This window comes from Canis lupus, chromosome 19 (genome assembly GCF_011100685.1).
Source record: "Canis lupus familiaris isolate Mischka breed German Shepherd chromosome 19, alternate assembly UU_Cfam_GSD_1.0, whole genome shotgun sequence".
Lineage (NCBI taxonomy): Eukaryota > Metazoa > Chordata > Mammalia > Carnivora > Canidae > Canis > Canis lupus.
This window is the reverse complement of record NC_049240.1, coordinates 45263781-45287647: the sequence shown is the minus strand read 5'-3', so window position 1 is coordinate 45287647 and position 23867 is coordinate 45263781. Positions and strand designations below refer to the sequence as shown.

The 23867-nt window shown below is 34.7% G+C and overlaps 1 protein-coding gene and 1 pseudogene across 1 annotated transcript in view; both read left to right on the top strand.

The window, feature by feature from the left end:
- LRP1B (LDL receptor related protein 1B) overlaps positions 1-23867 on the top strand; it is a 1959891-nt gene that overhangs the window by 781277 nt on the left and 1154747 nt on the right. The gene's annotated exons all lie outside the window — the stretch shown is intronic.
- LOC100686457 lies at positions 1313-5063 on the top strand (annotated as a pseudogene).

Below are 23867 nucleotides of genomic sequence, written 5' to 3'. Positions count from 1 at the left end.
GCTGTGGGAATAGTAGACTACATTTAACTGGATTGGTGTTCAGTGCCTGGTCTGATTTGATAGGCCCCTTCTGTTTTCTGAAGTGCCATGTCATTATCTCAAGAAATGTTTTAGACATGTTATTTTAACTACTTATTTCCATTCAAGTTTTGGAAGATTAAAGTTTCAGGGTAATAATTGAAAATCTTTCATCTCATAACTTTAGTTTTTAATACTCCATCCTTAATTTATTTTACTCCCCAAAATATTGCTAGATCCTGATTGTAACCACGAATACAAGTAAACTTGATGAAAATATTAGTAGCTGAATGATTACTCTTCATCAGAAATAAACCATAGTATAGTACTCTAGGGTACTGCTACTTTGTCACCCTATCTAAAAAGTAAATTGAATGTTTTATAGTAGTTGTTTGAATTGAATTGATTTTATTAAAACTTAAAAATATGTTAAATTAAATCTGATTTACATGGACATCTGAAAGCAAGTGTGCCTTTATGTAAATAAGGGAATAGGTGTTGTATAACTCAATAGCTCTTATATTGCTTTAAATTATTTTTCTTGGAATTTCCTGTTGTTATTTTACTCAGATAATGGCAGGAGATTACAATATGGTTAACTTAACACATACCTACACTTCCCAATGGATAGGGTAATCAGAACTCTTTAACCTACCAGGTGAAGTACCTGTTCTATTTTTTGAAAGAACTGAGATTGCATTGTGTTAACATTTGATTTCTATTGACTTTTTAGTGATTACGATTAACACTTAAATTCTTACTACATTATTAGGATAAAAATAAAATGGGGAAAAATTATACCTTAATTAGAAGGAGAAATGTGTAAAAGGCAAGCCAGAATTATATCTGATATAATAAGATGTTTAGAAAAGTATGTGTGTGCATGTGTGTGCATGAGCACTCAGAAGAAAAATAAAAGGGGAATGAGGAGCATCAGATTTAGATTGTAAATTTAGATAGTATGAACACAGCATTCCTTGATGAGAATACAATATTTGAAGAGTGAGCCATATGATTATCTAGGGAAAGAACATTCCAGACAGAGGAAGCATCAAGAGCTAGCACCCTGAGAGGAGAGTACACCTATTTAACAAAAAGCAAGGGAATCATTGTGGCCAGAGCAGATAAGTGAGGGTAAGAATAGTAGTAAATGATTTCAGAATGATGCCCACCCAGTTAATGTAAAGCCTTGTAGACCTATGTTAGGACTTTGACTGTTACTGAGTGAAATGGGAAGTGAAGATTTTGAAGCAGAGGAGTGATATAATCTCATTTAAATTTTAATAAGAAGGGTCTCATTGAGAGCAGCGCTGTATCTCCAGATGGCTATTTTCTCCTCGAGTCAAGCCCATCCCACACAGAAGCAACTATGTCTAAGGGACCTACAGTTGGCATTGATCTTGGCACCACCTACTCTTCCATGGGTGTCTTCCAGCATGGGAAACTGTAAATAATTGCCAATGATCAGGGAAACCAAACTACCCCAAGTAATGTCACCTTCACTGACACCGAACGATTGATCAGTGATGCTGCAAAGAATCAAGTTGCGATGAACTCCACCAACACAGTTTTTGATGCCAAATGCATGAATGGATGTAGATTTGATGATACTGTCGTCCAATATGATATGAAGCATTGGCCCTTCGTGGTGATGAATGATGCTGGCAGGCGCAAGGTCCTAGTAGAATACAAGGGAGAGACAGAAAGTTTCTATCCAGAGCAGGTGTCCTCTATGGTTTTGAAAAAGATGAAGGAAATTGCAGAGACCTACTTTGGGAAGACTGTTACCAATGCAGTTGTCACAGTACCTGCATACTTCAATGACTCTTGGTGTCAGGCTACCAAGGATGCTGGAACTATTGCTGGTCTCAATGTACTTCGAATCATCAATAAGCCAACTGCTGCTGCTATTGCTTGGCTTAGACAAGAGGGTTGGAGCTGAAAGGAATGTGTTGATCTTTGATTTAGGAGGTGGCACTTTTGATGTGTCAGTCCTTACTATTGAAGATGGGATCTTTGAGGTCAAGTCCACAGCTGGAGACACCCACTTAGGTGGAGAAGACTTTGACAACCGAATGATCAACCATTTTATTGCAGAGTTCAAGTACAAACACAAGAAGGACATCAGCGAAAACAAGAGGGCAGTCTGTCGTCTCCGTACTGCTTGTGAACATGCTAAGCGTACGCTTTCTTCCGTCACCCAGGCCCGTATTAAGAGTGAGTTTCTGTACTAAGGAATTGACTTCTATACCTCTATTACTCATGTCTAGTTTGAAGATTAAAGCTGACCTGTTCCATGGCACCCTGGACCCTGTAGAGAAAGCTCTTCAGAATGCCAAGCTAGAGAAGTCTCAGGTACATGATATTGTCCTGGTGGGTGGTTCTACTCATATCACCAAGATTCAGAAACTTCTGCAAGATTTCTTCAATAGAAAGGAACTGAATAAGAGCATCAAACCTGATGAGGCTGTTGCTTATGGTGCATCAGTCCAGGCAGCTATTCTTTCTGGTGACAAATCTGAAAATGTTCGAGATTTGCTGCTGTTGGTGTCACCCCACTTTCTCTTGGCATTGAAACTGCTGGAGGAGTCATGACTGTGCTCCTCAAGTGCAATACTACCATTCCTACCAAACAGAAATAAGCCTTCACTACCTATTTTGACAAACAGCCTGGTGTGTTTATTCACGTATATGAAGGTGAGTGTGAGCTATGACCAAGGATAACAACATACTTGGCAAGTTTGAACTCACAGACATACCTCCTGCCCCTTGTGGTGTTCCTCGGATTGAAGTCACTTTTAATATCAATGCTAATGGTATCCTCAATGTATCTGCTGCGGATAAGAGCACAGGGAAAGAGAACAAGATTACCATCACTAATGACAAAAGCTGCTTGAGCAAGGAGGACATTGAGCACGTGGTACAGGAAACTGAGAAGTACAAAGCTGAAGATGAAATGAGTGAGACAAAGTGTCTTCCAGGAATTCACTTGAGTCTTATGCATTCAACATGAAAGCAGATGTTGAAGATGAAAAACTTCAGGGCAAAATCAATGATAAAGACAAACAGAAGATTCTTGACAAGTGTAATGAAATCATTAACTGGCTTGATAAGAACCAGACTGCAGAGAAGGAAGAATCTGAGTGTCAGACAAAAGAGCTGGAGAAAGTCTTCAACCTCATCATTACCAGGCTTGTACCAGAGTACAGGAGGCATGCCAGGAGGAATGCCTGGAGGATTCCCTGGTGGTGGAGCTCCTCCCTCTGGTGGTGCCTCCTCTGGACCTACCACTGAAGAGGTTGATTAAGCCAACCTGATAATAAGTTTAGCATTGTTTTGCACAACATTTGAAGGATCCAGATTTGTAGCAAATTCCATGGCAGCTTTAAGGTCAAGCTGCTATAGTAAGTGTACTGGGCATTCTTAATACTTGAATATGGAATATGTGCACAGGGAAAGGAAATAAAAACTGCAATTTATAAACACTGTATTATTAAGTGGAAAATGCAATGTCTTCAATAAAATTCTATTTGAGATTGGCACCATTAACAAAATTAGTAAGAGGATTCCACTTGCAAACAAGTGAAATGACAGGGATGCAATGATGTCACAAATGGCAAAATACATGAAGTAATAGCTTCATTGAACATTGGGTAACAAAGGGCAGTGTTCCCTGATAGTCATGAAACAAATGAGGTGAGAGCCCTTTGATTGCTCCAACTGTCATACATTGAAGTTCTTCCGGGCAGACTCCAGCTACCTCTCAGGTTGAATAGAAGAGAGAGAGCCGAATGTTCTAGGAAGAGGCAAAGGTAGATTGGGTTCGCAGGGAACAGGAATGGGGACAAGGGAGCTGCACAAAGGCATCTGGATATTACAGAGTAGACCTATTATTCAGATGAGGAGAACATATTCTGAGGAAATACACAAAGCCGGATAAAAAAGCTACCTATAAAAGTTATAGGGAAATAATTCACAGAATTATATAAGACTGGGTATTGTGTCTGTTCCTGTCAGCCAGAGTGGAAAACTTCAAAATTCACAGGTCAACCAGTAGACTTAGAAGTATTTTACCTTAGTAGTTCAGAAACGTTAGTCCTAGCCACATGCTGTTCTGATTCTGCTTTAACGGGGCTTAAAATAAAAACCAGAAAGAAACCACTTCCAAGTAACCGCTTCACAAAACAAAAGTCAAGATTATTTATAAGCATATAAAAATATCTAGCACTGAACATCCAATGTCTGACATCCAATAAAAAACTGACAGCCATTCAAAAAAGCAGGAAAATGTCCATATTGAGGATAAACATCAGTTGATACTAATCCAGAAAATGGCATTGATGATAGAACTAGTAGACAATTAAAAGAGTTACTATAACTATATTCCATGAATTCAAAAAGATAAAGGAGAGATTAGATATGTTTAGTAAATACATAGAAATTATACTTAGATGAAAAATATACTTCATGGGAATTATGAGAGGTTAGACATTGCAGAATAGAAGATTAGTATGTTTGAAGTTATAGTAGTAGAAATCCAAAATTAAAGGAGGAAAGGACTTCAAAAAATATAAACAATGCATCACTGAATCAGGGGACAATTTCAAGCACCGTAAGATACGTGTAACTGAATGTTCCCTGAAGCAGACACAAGAGAGAAGGGTCTAGAAAAAAGAGTATTTGAATAATTATTGACTAAAACTTTTCCAAATCTGATGAAAACTGCAAAACCACAGGTTTAAGAAATTCAGTGGAACTCAAGTATGAGGAACATGAAGAAAACTGTGAGGCATTTCATAACAAAATTTTTCAAAAACGATAAAAATCTTCAAATTAGCCAGATTTGTTTTAAAAAGACACACTATGCATACATAGACAAAGATAAGGATGAAAGCAGATTTTTCATCACAACACAAGCCATGAAACAGTGGAGTAACATCTTTAAAAAGTGGGAAAACACAAAAAAATCTTAACCTAGAATTCTTTGCCCAGAGAAGATAACTTTTTAAAAAAGACAAAGATATTTTCAGATATAAAAAAATTGAAAGAGGGGATCCCTGGGTGGTGCAGCGGTTTAGCGCCTGCCTTTGGCCCAGGGCGCGATCCTGGAGACCCAGGATCGAATCCCACGTCCGGCTCCCGGTGCATGGAGCCTGCTTCTCCCTCTGCCTGTGTCTCTGCCTCTCTCTCTCTCTCTCTCTTTCTGTGTGACTATCATCAATAAATAAAAATTTAAAAAAAATGAAAGAAAAAAAACATTGAAAGAATTCATTTCCAATAGACCTGCAATTACAAGAAGAAATAAAGTACTTTAATAAGATGGAAGATGGGAATCTGAAACTACACAAAGGAATGATACCTACTTGTTTTTATTTTAAACTTTTCTTATTTTAAAAATTTTAAAAATAAAATTGCCTATTAATGTGTTGTGGAATTGATAACACATGTGTAAGTAAGATGCGTCACACCAAAAGCAGAAAGGATAGGAAAGAAATGAAAATATACAGTTGTGAAGTTGTTATGCTGTAAGCAATGTGGTCCAATATTACTTGAAGGTAGATTGCATTAAGTTAAAGATATATATTTCTAATCTTCTAATAATTTCTAATTTCCAAAGAAAAGGCATAAACAGAATTATAGCTAATAAATCAATAATAGAAAACGGAATCACAAAAATAATACTTAATCCAAAGGAAGGCAAAAAGAAAAAGAAAGAAGCAACGGGAACCAAAATTGATGGGAAAAATAAAACACAAGAGCAAGGTAATAGATGTGCATTCAACAATATCAGTATTCATATGAAATATAAATCTTCTAAGTGCTTTAATTAAAATAGACAAAGAGTGTAATAATGTCTGAGAAAGCAAGAACCAAGTATATGCTCCTTCCAAGCAATCTTCTTAAAATATAAAGACATAAATAGGTTAAAAGTAAAAGCATAATAGTCACAAAACACTGGGGTAGTTATATTAACATCAGACAAAGTAGAAAAGGAATAATGCCAGCAACAAAGGGACATTTCCTAATGATAAAATGGTCAATTCATCAAGACAGCATAATAATCCTAAACATTTATACACCTAATAACAGCTTCAAAATACATGGGGGTGGAGGGAATGTTAATGAATCACAAGCAGAAAGAGACACATTCACAACTATATTTGAAGACTTCAGACCAATTTTTCAATAATTGATAGAAAAGTAAAGAGAACATCATGAATACTTGATCAATGTTATTGACTAACTTAACTTACTTAATATTTATAGAACATTGACCCAAATCACCCAGCAGAATCCGTATTCTTTTTTGAGGGCACAGGAAAATTTCCGAGGGTATAGCATCCATAAAATAAGTTTTGATAAATTAAAATAATGATTAAAATTACACGAAGTATTTGTTTTAAAAATTAAATTAGAAATTATAAAAGATCATTGGAAAAATTTGGGAAACTAAATTGCATACTTATAAATAACCCATAGATGAAGACATCGAAGGAAAAGTTCGTATTTGAGCTGAACAAAAATATATGTGCAAAAATGTAGCATTGGATATGTATATCGAAAATGAGAGGTCTGGGGCACCTTGGTGGCTCAGTGGTTGAGCATCTGCCGTAGGCTCAGCTCATGATCCTGGAGTCCTGGGATCAAGTCCCATATTAGGCTTCCTGCAGGGAGCCTGCTTCTCCCTCTCCCTATGTCTCTGCCTCTCTCTTTGTGTCTCTCATAAATAAATAAATAAATAAATAAATAAATAAATAAATAAATAAATACAATCTTTTTTAGAAAATGAGAGATCTAAATAAATGACATGGCACTCACTTGACAAAACTAGAAAGAGAACAAATGAAACCCAAACTATAAGTACACTGTAAGAAATAATAAAGACTAGAGCTTAAAAAAAGAAAAGATGAAATAAGCAGGACAAAAAAGCAAACAATAAATCCGTGACACTAAAGCAATTTCTTTGCCAAGATTAATAAATTGATAAACCTCTGTGATTATATATACATATATATGTTAAATATATATATTTATGTATTTATATATATAAATACACACGTATTTGACTTTTGACAAAGGTGCAGAAGCTATTCAGTGGAAAAAAGAGTAGTCTTCTTGACAACTAGTGCTAGAATAATTGAATATGTGCAAAAGTTAAACTGATTTATACCTCGCACCATAAACAAAAAGTAGCTTATCAAAATTTCTATGTTCCAATTGAAATTATAATTTATTGAAAATAGTATAATCTGCATTCACTTTAAACCTATTTTTTACATACATAGATTTTTAAAAAATCATTTTAGTGGTTAACTAAATATCTTTGTTGTTCATCCACTTATTAACTATCAATTGAGTTCTGACAGGAAATGCAATAACAATAGAGAACAAGATAAATATAGTCCTTCTCTGACCCTATTTGAGGAGATGGATTATGTCCTCTATATATTTCCACAATTGAAAATTAAATATTTGCATGACTAAATCCATCCAGATTTTATATGAAAATACATATACATCTTCAGAAAACATGCATGGGATAGAATTATATTAGGTGTAGTTGCTTTAGAACCTAGTAATCTGAATGAAGAAAGCACTAGTATTGCCATAGATATAGTTTTGAATCAGTTTTCAGAAATAAGACTATAAATACTTCTCTCATCATATATAAAATGTGAGCTCTACATCCCCAAATGGTGTATAGTTTATTACAAGTCTTACTATTAAGTAAATTAAAATAAATAACACTTTGTATCTATTTTATAAGTCAACTTATATGTATAATTAAAAATAGATGACAATAACTTTATGGAGAAACAATAAAAAAGATCTGTGAATAAATAATAAAAATAAAAAATTTAAAATGATCTGTGAACAGTTGAAAGTTTCATAAATTATAACATTATTTGATGTTCAAAGTAAGTAAATTCAAATCTTGTTTCAGTGATTTATTTTAATATCGTGTTTCTATAGGCAAAAAAGTAAAATGGAGACTTTTGAAATGAAATTGTTTATCAGGATACTCTAGGTTTCAACATCAGGATGGAAATAAACTGATGCTAAATTGGATACATAAATTATACTTCTGCTTTAGTTTTGTCTGCATTTCAACTGTTTCATTATTGGATGAAAAATAAGCTCTCACTCCACCTTTATTACGCTTTTTTAAAAAGTTAAATATGTTTGAAGTTGCTTAACTAATATTTTTCAAGTAATGTGTGTTGTATAACATACATTACATACATAGAAACACAAACTGTGAGTATAGCTCAATAAATTTTAACAAAATGAACAGCCCTGTACCTGTGACCCAGGTCAGGAAACAGACGATTGCCAATACTCTTGAATATTGCTATCTGCCTCTTCCGAGTCACTATCCCCATCAAAGATAACCAATATCCTGCTGGATCCAGGAAGAGCATGACAGACATGTGGAACAAAGCAGGGCAATTCAGCTGAGCCCAGTCTCCATCAGTTGATTACCAGATAAATGAGTGAGAACAGAAGAAAATCTGCAGAACCACACAGCTAACTTCCGCTTACCCCTCAGCGATGTCACATTCCAAAACAATTGACAATTATGTCACCAAGATTTTGTTGATGAACAGATATGTGTAACATCTCCATCTTTCTGAATAATGTAGAGAAATGGAATAATGAAATGTGTTGCGATTAAAAAAAAATGAGATTCACCTATAGGAGTCTGATGACAAGATGGTAATAAAAAAAGAGAGCTAACCAGCGTCTGTGAGAGGATAACACTGATCTTAAGAAGCTATTCTTAGCAACCAGAATAAATAGCTCTAGAATCCAGTGGGCTTAAAAACCCATTGTGTTTTTGTTTGTTGGTTGGTTTGTTTAACTGTAACATTTTTAGTGAAGTGAATATGTTCAATTCACTTAGAGCTTGGGAGTGCCAACCCAGAGGTATATGAAACTATGTCTGCATAATCAAAAAGCAACAAGTGTCATGATTTGAAGTCAATAAAAGTTTCACAATATAGGCAATAAAGGGAAAACTGAAGTCTTTTTATCTCAGTTACAACTGGGCCATACAAAATGTAATCCGAGATCTGTCACTCTTTCTTACCTTGATAATAATGGCCTACCGAATTCTTTATCCCTGGGATTTTCTGACGTTCTACTTCCTTTTTCCAGATTTACCACCCTAAACCTAATCTCTGATGGGTCATTTTCTTTTTTGCTTTTTTTAATTGCAGAATAAATTTGTTGAAAATAAAAATATGTTTCATGTGAATACAATTTTATAGTCTGCATTTTTATCATAGTTTTTCATTTGTTTTTCCCAAGAGTGTACTAAACAGCTAGATGAGTTAAGAATTTTCAGAAAACGGGGAAATTTACTAGATTGCCCAATGTTAAATAGCAAGCAAATGGCAGAGCTCACTTTACTGCTTGAAGTTAGTGTTATTTCTGTCAAATATTGGTAACATGATAATCATTTGACGTTACTATTTTGCCAAAATGCATTTTCGTTAATTCAGGGGATTAAGGTTGTGAGTGGTTATAGGGAATTCAGACATCAGGCCAAGTTGACAGGATGATTGGGCAAACATACCTTTCAATGGTGTTAACATTTTTATTATTTATTTTTTTAAAGATCTTATTTATTTATTTATTTATTTATTTATTTATTTATTTATTTATTCATTCATGAGAGACACAGAGAGGCAGAGACACAGGCAGAGGGAGAAGCAGGCTCCATGCAGGGAGCCCAATGTGGGACTAGATCCCACATCTCCAGGATCACGTCCCAGGCCAACACAGGCTCTTAACCACTGAGCCACCCAGGCATCCCACATTTTTATTATTTAGGGTAATAATAGTGGCTACTATCATAAACATCCTTCAGATACTGTTATCTTTAAATAGTCAAAGTTTTTATCTGTGCAATTCAGGCAGTTCCTCCCTAAATGGTGACTCCGGTTCCAAAGTACAATGTTGATATCTTTAAAACGTGACAGGGAACAGGAAAAATGTGTGAATAATCCCGCAGGTGGTTTTATGGCAAGGTCCGGACTTAGTGTACATCATTTCCATCCACATTCATTGGGGCTGAGTCATATGGCCCATACCTAAGCACAAAGAAAGTTAGAAGATGTAGTACTGCTATGTAGCCAGGAAAGAATGTGGCATCGGGTAACATCAAGCCAATCTCTCCCATGTCCCTGAAGCAGGAAGAGAAGTATATTAAATTGGGAATAGGGCAAAGTGTTGTAAGAGAAAATGGTGAGTCCAGTGTAGGGAGAATGATGAAAGAGAAAAAGAGACCAAGAGATTCAAAATCAAACACACATGTGAGCCAATATTCATTATTTCTTTAATGAGAAGAAACTGGAAGTTGATCTGATAATTAAATATATGTGCGTGAGTGCACATGTAAAATTTTCATTATGGAATGTGGGTTAAGGTATTGTCTTTTTAAAAGATTTTATTGATTAGAGAGGGAGAGAGAACATCAGGACATAGCAGAGGGGGAAGGAGAAAGAATCTGAGCAGGGAACCAAAGGTAGGGCTCTTCCCCAAACCAGGTGGTCATGACCTGAGCCAAACCAAGAATCAGAAGTTTAACAGACTGAGCCACCCAGGTGCCCTTGGGTTATGGTGTTCTAAATGTGTTTTTATATAGTTTAGCATTTAAAAAAAAATCCTTGTAGGAATTGTTAGAGGTAACTAGAATGAGAATTCTCTGCATGATTTTTAAATTCAATATCCTGATGCCCCAGATGGCCCAAATGATGCTTTGTTTGAAATTGTTAATTTCTCTTTGGGTGTTTGCTAAACATTACTGCAGTTTCTGATTCTGTGTTTTAGTTTTCTCCACTGTACTGTGGAGATGCCACTTGTGCCAAATTCATACTGAGCATTATGAGTTAATAATATGTAATGCACATATAAGTGCTTCACTTTTCTTATGTTTGCCATGGACTGAGATCTTAAAATTGAAAACTTATCATTCTAATCACTAGATCATTTTGACCACCTGGACTTGGTTTTATCTAGGGATCAAAACTCAGCTATGATGCTTATTTGCATACATATACTGACAAACTTGAGTTTAAAATGTGTCTTTAGCGACGTTTCTAAGTTTCTGAAATTATGATTCTTGATTTTTTGTTTGTTTGTTTGTTGTTTTCCTTTCAAAATGGCATCTGGATCAAAGGTGAAACTATTATGCTTGAAATGGGTATTGCAGAAAAACCAGCATTCTCCAAGTGGCACTGTTTTGATGAATACTAGAGAGCTAACATAATTCCAACCTTACATTACCATCTTTTCTTTGGTGGGTCAGCAATAAGATTATGATAATGAAATACCTGAAGTTCCTCATTAAAGAAGTCACTTGAATTAGTCAAGTACTGCATAAAACTTTTTAGAACATTTGCTACGGTATGTATATAGTAATCTTGTATTTATATCAAGGTCACTGCATTTATCAAAGGCATTTTTGCTTTTATAAGAATTTATAGAAGTGTTAAACCTGCATTTAGTATATTGACAATGGTATTATTCAGGCTGTTTCAAAGACTTCATTTCCTCAAGATCTATCTACCCTTTCTTCATCCTCATGTAACAGCAATGATGACAACAACGACAACAATAATGACAAAACAACAAGGAATTTTGTGCTAAAACTTTGAAATGTGTTGAACAATTTGAGAGAATTGATGTAGTCAGCAAATAGGCTTGCCTGGTGCTTCACATGTTGGGCTTGTAATAAAATTGGCAACTCAATCGCAAGTAATCAGAAGAAATAGTGTTAATTGTTCTTAACATTTTAACAGGCACTATACCAAACTATTCAAAAGTTGAAGAGGATTTTTCTTCCCCCAAATCTACACAGAAGTCACAAAAGTTAGTTTCAAAATTGTAAACCAGATAGAATGATCAAAGAGGAAGATGAGTGGAAGTTTGAGGAGTTTTACATTGTAGTTATTTCTTGTTATTAACCTGTGACTCAGGAGAAAGATTATTTGCAAGCAAATATTTTATTTTGTCTTATTTCTAAATTGGAAGCATGTCCATTTCAAACTGACTGGTTATTCAAGGAGTTGTGGCATATGCAGGGAATGCTACCTTGTATCACAGCCCATTCCTGTTGTTCTCTGCTTACTATTTCTGCAGAGATATGGCTTTTTATTTCTAGGGCTTTCATGATTATTTGAGATGTGTTGCCTATAGCCATATCCTGGTGCTTCTCAAATTTTAACGCCTGCAAAACATCTGGGGATGTTTCTAAAATGCAGACTCTTGAACTGGTAGGTCCAGGTTAGGGCCTATGCATTTATAACAAATTCTCAAAGGATGCTAATCCTACTGCACCCTGGACCACACGCCGAGTCTCAAAACCATGGCCTACATTATCATCTAAACTTTCTCGGTCTCTGACTCTTAATTTCTCAGGTCTCCTGATTCAAATTCATTATTCTTATTACATCGTCTACCTGGACTTCTGTCTCTGCTCAAAACACTCTTGGCACATACCTGTCTCCTCATTTTTTTTTTTTTTTTAACTTGTATGGCTCACTTTTTTCACCAAATCCAATCCATTTATAAAATCCTTACCCTAAGCTCCTCTATGCACATTTTTTAGTGTAGCACCAAGAAGGCAAAACAAATGAAAAGGAAATACATAAAGGAATTAAAAACTCTAGGTAAGCAGCATGGCGTAGTAGGAAAAGCCATGGGCTTTGGGAGTCAGATTGATCTATTCAAGTCCTGATTTTGTACTTTTTACCTCTGTGAACTTTAGCACCTGATCTCTGGACCTCAGTTACCTCGCTGAGAAAACTAATATATGGAAGCATACTTAGTACGTGTACCTAAGAGGTTTGTCTAAAATGTGTATTTAATAGACATTCTTGTTTAAGAAAAAAACATATATGGGCAATGATAGTAATAATTCATGAAGGATATTGGCCTGCAATTCTTCTTTTAGTGAGGCTTTTGTCAGCTTTTGGAATCAAGGTAATGTTGGCCTTGTAGAATGAATTTGAATGTTTTCCTTCTCTTTCTGTTTTTTGGAACAGTTTGAGAACAGATAGTAACTTTTCTTTAAATGTTTGGTAGAGGGATGCCTGGGGGGCTCAGTGGTTGAGTGTCTGCCTTCAGCTTAGGTCATAATCCTTGGGTCCTGAGATCGAGTCCTGTATCTGGCTCCCTGCAGGGAGTCTGCTTGTCCCTCTGCTTATGTCTTTGCCTCTCTCTGTGTGTCTCTCATAAATAAATAAATAAAATCTTTAAAAAAATAAAATAAATGTTTCATAGCATTCTCCTGGGAAGCCATCTGGCCCTGGACTTTTGTTTGTTGGGAGATTTTTGATTACTGATTTGATTTCTTTGCTGTTAATGGGTCTGTTCAGATTTTTCTATTTCTTCTGTTTCCATTTTGGTAGTTTATATTTCTAAGAATTTATTCATTTCTTCCAGTTGGCCCAATTTTGGCATATATTTTTTCATAATATTGTCTTATAATCGTTTGTATTTCTGTAGTATGGTTGTGATAATTAAATCTTTCACCATCCTTATTTATTAATGTTTGCAAGCAAATGGTAGAAGAACAAAATCATTACCTGATTAATTTAAAATTTAAAAATGCCTATCTTTGTCTTGTTGATTCTGTATCCTCTACACAAAAGATTTTTGTATTAACATCTGGATAACTTTTGCACTTCCCTTTGAGGAAAAAGTCACAAGCTTCCAGTTATAAGACATGTCTATTCATTTTCTCCCATAAGCATCTTTTGAAGTAGGTTAAAATGATTTTTAGGATAGCTTAACCCATCCAGTGAGCTAATATGTAAGAAAAAAATCTTTGAGAGAAACAAAAAACAGGCATGAGCAAATAAAGAGAAAATCAACACAAATAATTTCCCTCAGCGCATTCTTGACATAGTAGTCCCTGAAAATTGAGTAATGTCATAATATCCTTTATTCTTTTTTTTTTAATAAAATAGATTGAGCTACCCAGGTGCCCCTATTCTTTTCTCTTGAGAAAAAAAAAAAAAAACTCACAGATGACAATCTCATGTACAGATTTCAAATTATGTTCCACATCAGAGTTATATTAAAAAGGTGAGGGGGAAAGGCAAAGGGAAGAGTTGTTTTTCAAATATAAAATTATAACTGCAGTGTTCTTGTACTTGTTGACCTATGGTCTAATGGTTCTTTGGTGAAGTCTTTAGAGTTTTCTAATATATAATGTGTCATTTGCAAATAGAGACAGTGTACTTCTTCCTTTCTGATTTAGATTCTTTTTATTCTTTTTTCTTGCCTAAATTCTCTGGCTAGGACTTACAATACTATGTTGAATAAAATGGCAAGAGTGGGCATCCTTGTCTTGTTCCTGGTTTTAAATGAAAATCTTTTAGCTTTATACCACTGAGTATAATGCTAGCTGTGAGCTTGTCATATTTGGCCTGCATTATGTTGAAGCTATGTTTCTTTTATACCCACTTTGTTCAGAGATTTTTATAATGAATAGATGTTGAATTTTGTCAAATGCTTTTTCTGCATCTATTGTGATGATAATATGATTTTTATAACTTTTTAATGTGGCATATCACATTAATATGTTTTTAATATTTTTTCAACTTGACTATATGAAATTTGAAGCACTTGATACTCTTATTTTCCCCCCTTAACATTGCCAGTTCACTGTTTAATTCACAGGTGCTCAAAATTATTTTTGTTGCCTAAAATGGAATTATGGATACCTGGTTTTGAGTTTTTTTAGACTAAAACCAGAATAATAATCAATGAAACTGGTAACTGTTCAAAATGGTATTAATAAAGAGTGCTATCATATTACCTCATATAGAGTCTTATATTTTGAAACATTTTATTTTATCTTATCATGTCTGTGTGTATGGACAAGTTATTTAAATGATTTAAATCTCAGTCATTTGTTTATAAGACCTATAGTAACACCTAGCCAATGCAATCTTTATAAAAATAAAATTAAGTAACCTAGGGAAAACCTTTTCTACACTGTTTGATCTATAGGAAAGTATCAATAAGTAACAACTATAATTATTTCTGTTAATAATATTTGATTTTTAGAAAGCATTTAAAATGAAAAACATAGATCAGCAATTATTTCTAGTCTCTGGAAGGGGTTGATGAGGTTAAGAAATTATTCTATATAAATTGTAGATCCTGGACTATACACTGAGTCTTGTGGATCTTAATTAGAATAGCTTTTAATTCCTCAATTATGAATATGAATAATAAAATTATATATAATACGGATAATAAAAAGTAACATGTGTTTTAGCAACATTTTTTTTAATATTTTACCTTATGCAGTCCTCAACCTTTTATGATTATAATTTGTCTTTTACAAATGAGAAAACTGAAGTACTGAAGGATGTGGAATTTGTTGACTGTCATACACCTAGCAGATGGTAAAAACAAGTTTTGAATCCAAGATATAGTGCAAGAGAAGCCAGGAATTGTCTAAGACTTAATTTCTATTCCATCACCTACTCGCACCATTGAACTTAAAATGTTCAATATGTATTCAATTAAAGTCAGTGGTTTTTTGAATGTCTATTTTATTCTAGGCATTACCCCAGGCAGTGGAGAGTTGACAAACAGGAAATGGCATGATTTTATCCCTTTAGTAGCTTATAGTCTAGTTGAGGAGAAATATTTGTAAACATAAAGTCTAGAACAGAACAATACATTATCTGAAAAGAAAATGTATAGATAAAGATCAGAGGAAGCATGTTTACTTCCAATCTGGGATTCATGGAAAACTTTTTAGAAAGGATAGCAACTCCTATGAGTCTTTAAAAAAAATTTTTTTTTAAGATTTTATTTATTATGAGAGAGAGAGAGAGAGAGGCAGAGACACAGGCAGAGGGAGAAGCAGACCCCGTGCAGGGAGCCTGATGTGGACTTGATTCCAGGTCTCCAGGGTCAGGCCCTGGGCTGAAGGCAGTGCTAAACTGTTGAGCCACCCAGGGATCCCCTCCTATGAGTCTTGAAGGATGACAGGTTGCTACCCAAGTGAGGAAAGAGGAGGAATACATTCCAGTGAGAGGAAAAACATAAGCAACCATAAGAGTCATTGATAGCTACCACATCCTGTGAGTAACAAGTTGGTCAAAATTATTTGGGAGAAGTATGAAAGAAAGAGGCTGGATATAAAGCCGAGCCAGGAGAGTTGATAAAGTTCTCTTAGCCCATGAAGAGAAGTTCGCATGCTGTTCTTTGAGCCAGCGATAAGCTGAGTGCTTTAAATGGAGATGGGTATACTAAGATTTCCATTTTATGTAACGCACTGTAGCAGCAAATTCAAGGATGAATTTGCAAGAGGGCAGAATTGGCCTCACAGATGATTTAGCAAAGACTATGGCAATAGTCCAGATAAGAAATGATGAAGATTAAACTAAAACGACAGTTCTGTTCTTGGATAAGACTGAATAAGGACACTTGACCTTCTCTCCCACTGAATGCAGCTAAAATTTGGACAAAATGCATGGAACAGCTAATTAGGACTTTGAAAAGCTAAATAGTAGCAGTTGTGTTAAAGACCAGAATTCCAATGCTGCTGAATTGGTTTGCAGTTTATCACTTTTCCTTCTGTTCTAAACTCAAGGCAGTGTGAAACTCATGTGGGACCTTTGATGCAGACAGGGAGAGCTCTAGAAGGATCTCTGTGGTTCTTGCTACAGAAGCAGGAGAGGGAACTTCTAACACTCAGAACGCAGAAAGCCCCTGCTTTTGTTTCTGTTCCTCCTTTCTCCTTTCTCTTGTCTTCTAGAACCCCAGTCAGTCTCCTGGGGGCCACAACCACCGGCAGTGGCAGCAGTGCAATGAGATCCCACAGAAGCCAAAACTGTGAAGGAGGAGAACATAAATGAAGCTCAGGTCCTAAGGAGTTCTAGAACATATTAAAGATTTTGAGAAATGAGCTTAGAGAATATCGACCCGTTTCACAGATTGACCACTGGATAGTATCCCTGCAGGAAAGATATGAGTAACATTTCAAAGACTTTGAAATAGCATTAGAATCACAGTCAACAGAAGGTAAATTGGAACTTGTGGCCAGGACCAGGTTGATTGCTAAAACAGAAATTCTAACATATTTCATAGAATTCCAACAAGACCCAGCATCTGTTCTATAATACTGATCATGCACAGAGCATAACTTAAAATTACTTTGTATGCAAAGAACCACGAATATCTTAATTGGCTTGATGCATATGTTGTCATTATCTAGCAAGGACTTGAGGGCAGCTTTTAAAAACAGTGTTTAGCAATCAACTATAACCATTCTTAAAATGCTTGGGAAACAAATAGAAAGGAAATTCAGCAAACACATAGAATATGTAAAGAAAAAACATGGAAATGTAAATTAAATAATAAAAATGACTGATTAATAACTCACATATTTGGTTTAATAGTAGAAGGGAGTTACAGAGGGAAAAAAATAATATCCTGGGGATAGACAAAATGTCCTCACACATGACATCAGTGAGTAGAACAAAACAAAATTTTGAAAATGGAATAAACTGGGCTTTTTCAAAATTTATAACCATTGAGACTATCAAGGGTAGAAAAAAGATAAGCTGTACACTGGGACAAAATATTTGCAAATCCCCTGTCTGGTAAAGGATTTGTATCAAAAATTTATAAATAACTCTCATAATTCATCAATAAGAAAACAAACAAAATTTTTAAAAGCAGAGGGACAAATGAGATGAACATACATTTCACCAAAGAAGATATGAGGATAGTAAATAGTATAAGAGAAACTCCTCAACATCATCAACTATCCGAAGAATGCAACTAAATCCAAGTATGATATACCACTACAAACTTATTACACTGTCGACAGTAAATACACACACACACACACGCACACGAAATACCAAATGCTGACAAGGATGCAGAGCAACTGAAACTCTTAATATTTTGCTGGTAGGAATGGAAAATGGTATTGCCACTCCAGAAAATAGTTTGGCGGATTCTTAGAAACGTATCATATGACCTAGAAATCCTACTCCTGGCCATTTACCCTAGAAAAAATGGAAAAGGCTATACATTGAAAGTTATAGCAAAATTCTGTTGATTGCCATGAACTGGAAATTAACCAGATGCCTTTCATTGGATACACAAATTGTGGCAAGTCTATGTAACTAAATTCTACTTAGTAATTAAAAGTTATAAACTATTGATACACAAAATTGTAGTGGAGGAGATCACACCAGTGATTACCAGTGCCCAAGGATAGGGAGAAAATATGACTTTCAAGGGATAACACAAAAGGATTTATTAGAGTGATGTAACTATTCTGTATCTTGATTGTTGTTGTGGTTATATAAATCTACACATGTATTAACATTCATAGAACTGTACAGCAAAAATAATTTTGTATGGTAATTTAAAAAAACAAGAGTAAGAAAAAATCTAAGTTATAAACTGTAAGAGTTTACGTAGAGACACATTTGAGAATTTTTTAGGCAAAAATTGACAAGATATAGTTAATAGGTTCATGAAAGTAGGAGGATAGGAGGGAAAAAAAGGGACTTAGGATGATCTCCATGCTTCTGACTTAGTTGATTGAACACAAAGTTGTAATCTTATAATATGAATGAGGAACAGGTATTTTGGGAAAACAAGTTCAGTTTTGATATATAGAGCTTGAGGTGCCCATAGGATAGCTCAGGCAAATATTGAAGGCTATAAAAGGAGGGCAAGATGAGTTGTAACCCAGGGGAAGTCAAGAACTGTGTGTTTTAAGAAACGTCATTGTTTAAGAAGTGGGAAAAACCAAGCAGCCAAGGAAGTGACTTCAGGATCATTCTGCCATTTTCACTTTATCACATATTGAGAATAGTTTGGCTCCCAAATCTTTGGCAGTTTTGGGGCGTCTAATTATGGTATTGCCTTTACTTAAACCTCTTTTGGGGCATCCCATCATTTGCATGATGAATGTGAACTATCTGAGGTTGATACTAGGCCTGGTCCATACACTCCAACTAAGGAAACCACAAAAACATGTAGAAATACATGTTGTCCTATATCCTCATACTGTTTTAATAGAACTGATCAATAGCAGTTGAATTAACAACTTTGTATAGTTGCCAGCACCATTTTTATCTAAGTCTGTTTATGTATGTATTTTATTTGGTGCACAAAGGCATATACACACACTCATACATATCTATCTCTCTCCTTTTTCTGTGTCTGTGTCCCTCCCTTCTTGGAATATATGACGGAAATTCCACACCATTCTATTGGCCCACAATGACTTCCTTTTCCTCTGAGGTCATGTAATACCTCTTGTCTCTTCAAGTTATCTCAAAATACTCAAATCTAATTTCTATTATAAATTTTTTTTATGTGCTTACATCCTAAGTGGATTTTAAGATCCCCAAATAGGGATTTTATATCTTATATCAGACTATGCTTATGTTAACCTTCTTAAAATTCTTTACTTCTTCATTTTTTTCTTGAATGGTACATTCCATATATGTTTGCATAGCAGACAAGGTCCTTGATAGCCTCATCCAAAAGCACCATACCTTATTTCAGCTTTCCTTATCAGTCACAATCATCAACCATGCTAAGTTAGTGATCTATTCTTTAAAATCCTATGATTTTCATATCTCTTATCTTTTCCTGTAATGTTGCCCTTGTTTGGAGTGTCTCCTCCTTTCATCCTTGGTGAATTTCTGTGCAAAATACATAGAATCCCTTTTTCCAGATAAAGATATCATTGCTTCCTCTGGCTTCTATCTCATCTTCGTAGAGGTATGCATCATCTTACACTATGTTGATGCTTTCTGGCTGTCTGTGGATTTTTTCACACTGTGGATTTTTTGATACTAGAAACTGGTTTTAACTCTTCTTTGATGCTATAGAATCTATGTTACTGCCATGTTAAAAAAAAAACAGAATAAATAGCTTTGAATGAAGAAATTAATGATTTTCTTCTAGTGCCTAGCAAAGTGTCTTATTAAGTATCTTAGTCAAAAAAGGTAATGGAAGACAGCATAAAATATGATAGATTCCAAATATTTCATAAAGATGTAGATTTGAATCCAGTTCAAGCTTCTTAACAAATAATCTTTGTACATTTGATTTCTTCTTATGATTAAAAAAAGAGGGATATGTATGAATACCATTATATCTAGGAAGTTAAGTAATTTTGTATATTAATTATTTTTGTAGGATGTTAAATGAGGAGCCCTAGACAGACAGATGTGAATTAATTTTATTTAACTAGAGCATCTCCATTTTCTCTTTCTTTTCTTTTCTTTTCTTTTCTTTTCTTTTCTTTTCTTTCTTTTCTTTTCTTTTCTTTCTTTTCTTTCTTTCTTTTCTTTCTTTCTTTTCTTTCTTTTCTTCTTTCTTTCTTTCTTTCTTTCTTTCTTTCTTTCTTTCTTTCTTTCTTCCTTTCTTCTTTTTCTTTCTTTCTTCTTTCTTCTCTTTTTCAAAAATTAGATTCCTAATAGGAATAATAGGATCCCTTAGGACCCCAGGAGGAGGCCAAGGGGAACAGGACACCAGGAATATCATCATTTTGCTCTCATATGCATACATATACACATAATAAATTTTGCACACCTTTGTATTCCCTGAGGCAGTTCTGCTAAAATATAAGGAACAAATGAAAAGTTATTTTTTAATTATAGAAAATAAAACTTATAAAAACATATATAGGAAAGCAGCTGGTAAAAATAAATGCCAACTTTCAAACCAGAAAATGTAGATTAATTACTTATTATATTTATAGACCTTTACAATTCACTTAGCCTTCTTAGCTACATTTTTTAAATATTTTTAAAGTATTTTAAGTCAATCCTAAATGTGAGAACAAGGATAATCTTTTAAAGTATAGAAAATCTTATTACTATGAGGTACTACTTTTATTGTTATTAAGATTAGGCAATATGGTTTTCAATTATTTTTAATTTTTGTTTGTGGATATTTAAAGACTGTGGTAAGAAGGCATAATAAAAATTGTGCCATTTGCTACCAAGAGCAATGCCTATGTTCTTTCAAATCAAGAAGAAAGGGATGCCTGGGTGGCTTGGTGGTTGATTGTCTGCCTTTGGCTCAAGGTGTGATCCCAGGTCCTGGGATCAAGTCCATACATCGGGCCCTGCTTGGAGCCTGTTTCTCCCTTTTTCCTGTGTCCTGCCTCTCTCTCTGTATCTCTCATGAATATATAAGTAAAATCTTAAAAAAAAAAAAGCAGAAAATAGTAGAAATCATGGAATCATACACTTAATTTGCCTAGATGAAATAAGTGATTTTGTCATTGTATTAGAAATATCCTAATCCAAAAAGAGGGAAGGATGGAAAAATTCTAATTTAGTGACATGGTGTTTATGCCCTGATAAGTAGCTACCATAATTCTCAAGTTAGATAGCATTTGTACAAAGTACTGGACAGAAACTAACCTGTATATTTGGAAGTGTTGATGTCTCCAAGGATAAATGCTTATATTTTTGACAATTAGTCTTTATGGTTCTACCATTATAAACCAGAAACAAAGTGTATTTGCAGTCTTTTGTTTAACTTTGAAGAAAAGTAAAGATCATAGGAGACCACTGATATTAAGAGCTAAAAAATAAATAATTCTACTGAACAATATAAAAATCAAGATGGGTTGCCTACTAATAAATGAAAAGAAATGCAGTAAAGGAGTCTGAAGTAAATCTGTGATTTTACCATGCCTTGGTGGTTACCGTACCCTGAGAAGCAATCTTTTTTTCATTGTTAAAAGACAGTGTGGAATACAAAAAGACTTTCAAGGACAACAGGAAATAGCTGCAACACTCTGCTTTATATTTCCCAAAAAAGCAAAAAGAAAAAAAAAATCAGAACAACAACAAAAAATAACCCACCACAGTGACCTGATTGAGAAATGCTGGTCAGGGTTGGTAGCGTCTTTGACCCATTCATTTTCAATAGAAAAGAAGTGGTCTGAGCAGAAAGATCACAGACAGTAAGAACATTCTCTTAATCATTTTCAGAACATAGACTTTAGCTGAAAAGTAGGCAATGGATTTTTCTACGATAATTCATGAATAAAAGTAAAGGGCCTCATATAGGAAAACAATTCTGAGCATTTCCCTTCTCCTTAGATATAGGAGAAATGATCAACATGTTGAAGCACATCATTGAAAAGTTTGTAGTGAAACTGGTCATTGAGTAAGCACCATCAAGGAAAGAGAAATGGGAATCTAAGTATGATGCCATATCCAAATTTTATAGTAGGTTTTTCATGGTAGGCTGGGTGATAACTGGCTCATTTCACAGAAGAAAAATCAACAATTATGAATTTTTGTGCTTGTCAAGATTGACATATGGGCAGGATACTAAACGTGTATAGAAGTAAAACAATTAAATTAGAGTAGCTTCTCTAGGAAATGTTCACCAGAGCAGGATGACCTCTGAGATGAGTTTTGAAGTATAGATGAGAGTTTGTTAGATAAAGAAGAGGTGAAATCACCATGGAGATATGTAGTGAGTCTAGGGAACTACAAATTGGGGGCTTTGGATAGAACAAAGATAATCCAACAAAGATTAGAGAAGAGAATACAGGTTTGAAGATGATTCTCCATTATCCTTTCACATTTCTTCACATCTAAGTATTAACAGACAGACCATGTACTCAGATTTATCTACATTCTTGCATATTAAAGATGGAAAAGCTTTCCCTCCAAAGACATGGCCATATAGTAAAGATAAAAATGTCCCCCTTTCCTTCCTGGAGATCTGCTTACACACCTGGGTAATAGACAATATTGCTCTCAGAGAGAATGGTCAGATTTTGCTTCCAGCCTCCTTCTGAAATTACGGGTTTCCTGAACTCATTTCCTCAGTTGTGACATAGACACTGGGAATGCAACATCAATCAAGACTCATGTCCACAACCCATATGAGGTATAATGGGAAAGAAGACTTCAACAAAAAGCTATTGCAGCCTTCTGTTGTGATTAATAAATAGTTTATATTTATTTGAGCTCATGTCTCCTTAGCAGCCTAAGCTATGGAAGCATATATTGAGTCAAATTAAGTTACTATCATGATGCTGAATTAGAAACTGCGGGACCATTTAACAGTGGTAAGGATCGAGATACGGTAAGAAAGGCTAGATGAAGAGGGTGATATATGTTAAACCACATGCCAACAAGTCTCTTATACAAAAGCCAAATCAAAGTCCGTTCCTACCCACAAATAAATATAGTTAGTTATGTAGAATGCTAAATTTAGATATTGAGACTGATTTAGTTCAAAAGATTATTAGCAAAAAAAAATAAATAAGAATTTCATTTCATACTTTATGTTTAAGTAACCTATAGAATTACTCGGATTTGCCTGGAAAAGGACTAATATTATCAGATCCTTATTGGATAAATTTGAATTTTATTTTATTTCATTTCTTTTTTTATTTTAAAGACTTTATTTATTAATGAGAGACACAGAAAGAGGCAGAGACATAGGCAGAGGGAGAAGCCGGCTTCCTACAGGGAATCTGATGTGGGACTTGATCCCAGGTCTGCAGGATCACGCCCTGAGCTGAAGGCAGTTGCTAAACTGCTGAGCCACCCAGGCTGCCCTAAACTTGAATTTTAAAATGATATGACTTCACAAACAAGTTGAGCAAAGACTTTGGGAGTTTTTAAAAATAAATTCCCAGGAGCTAAGAAAAGACCAAGCTATTGCTCTGGTTTTATTATGTATTAATAGATCAATTCCACAGTTTTGAAATTTTACCACATAATATCCCTATTCTGAAAGCTGATGTTGAATTCCTTGAATTGCTTTAAGTTATAGTCAAGGAAGACTATAAATTTTTC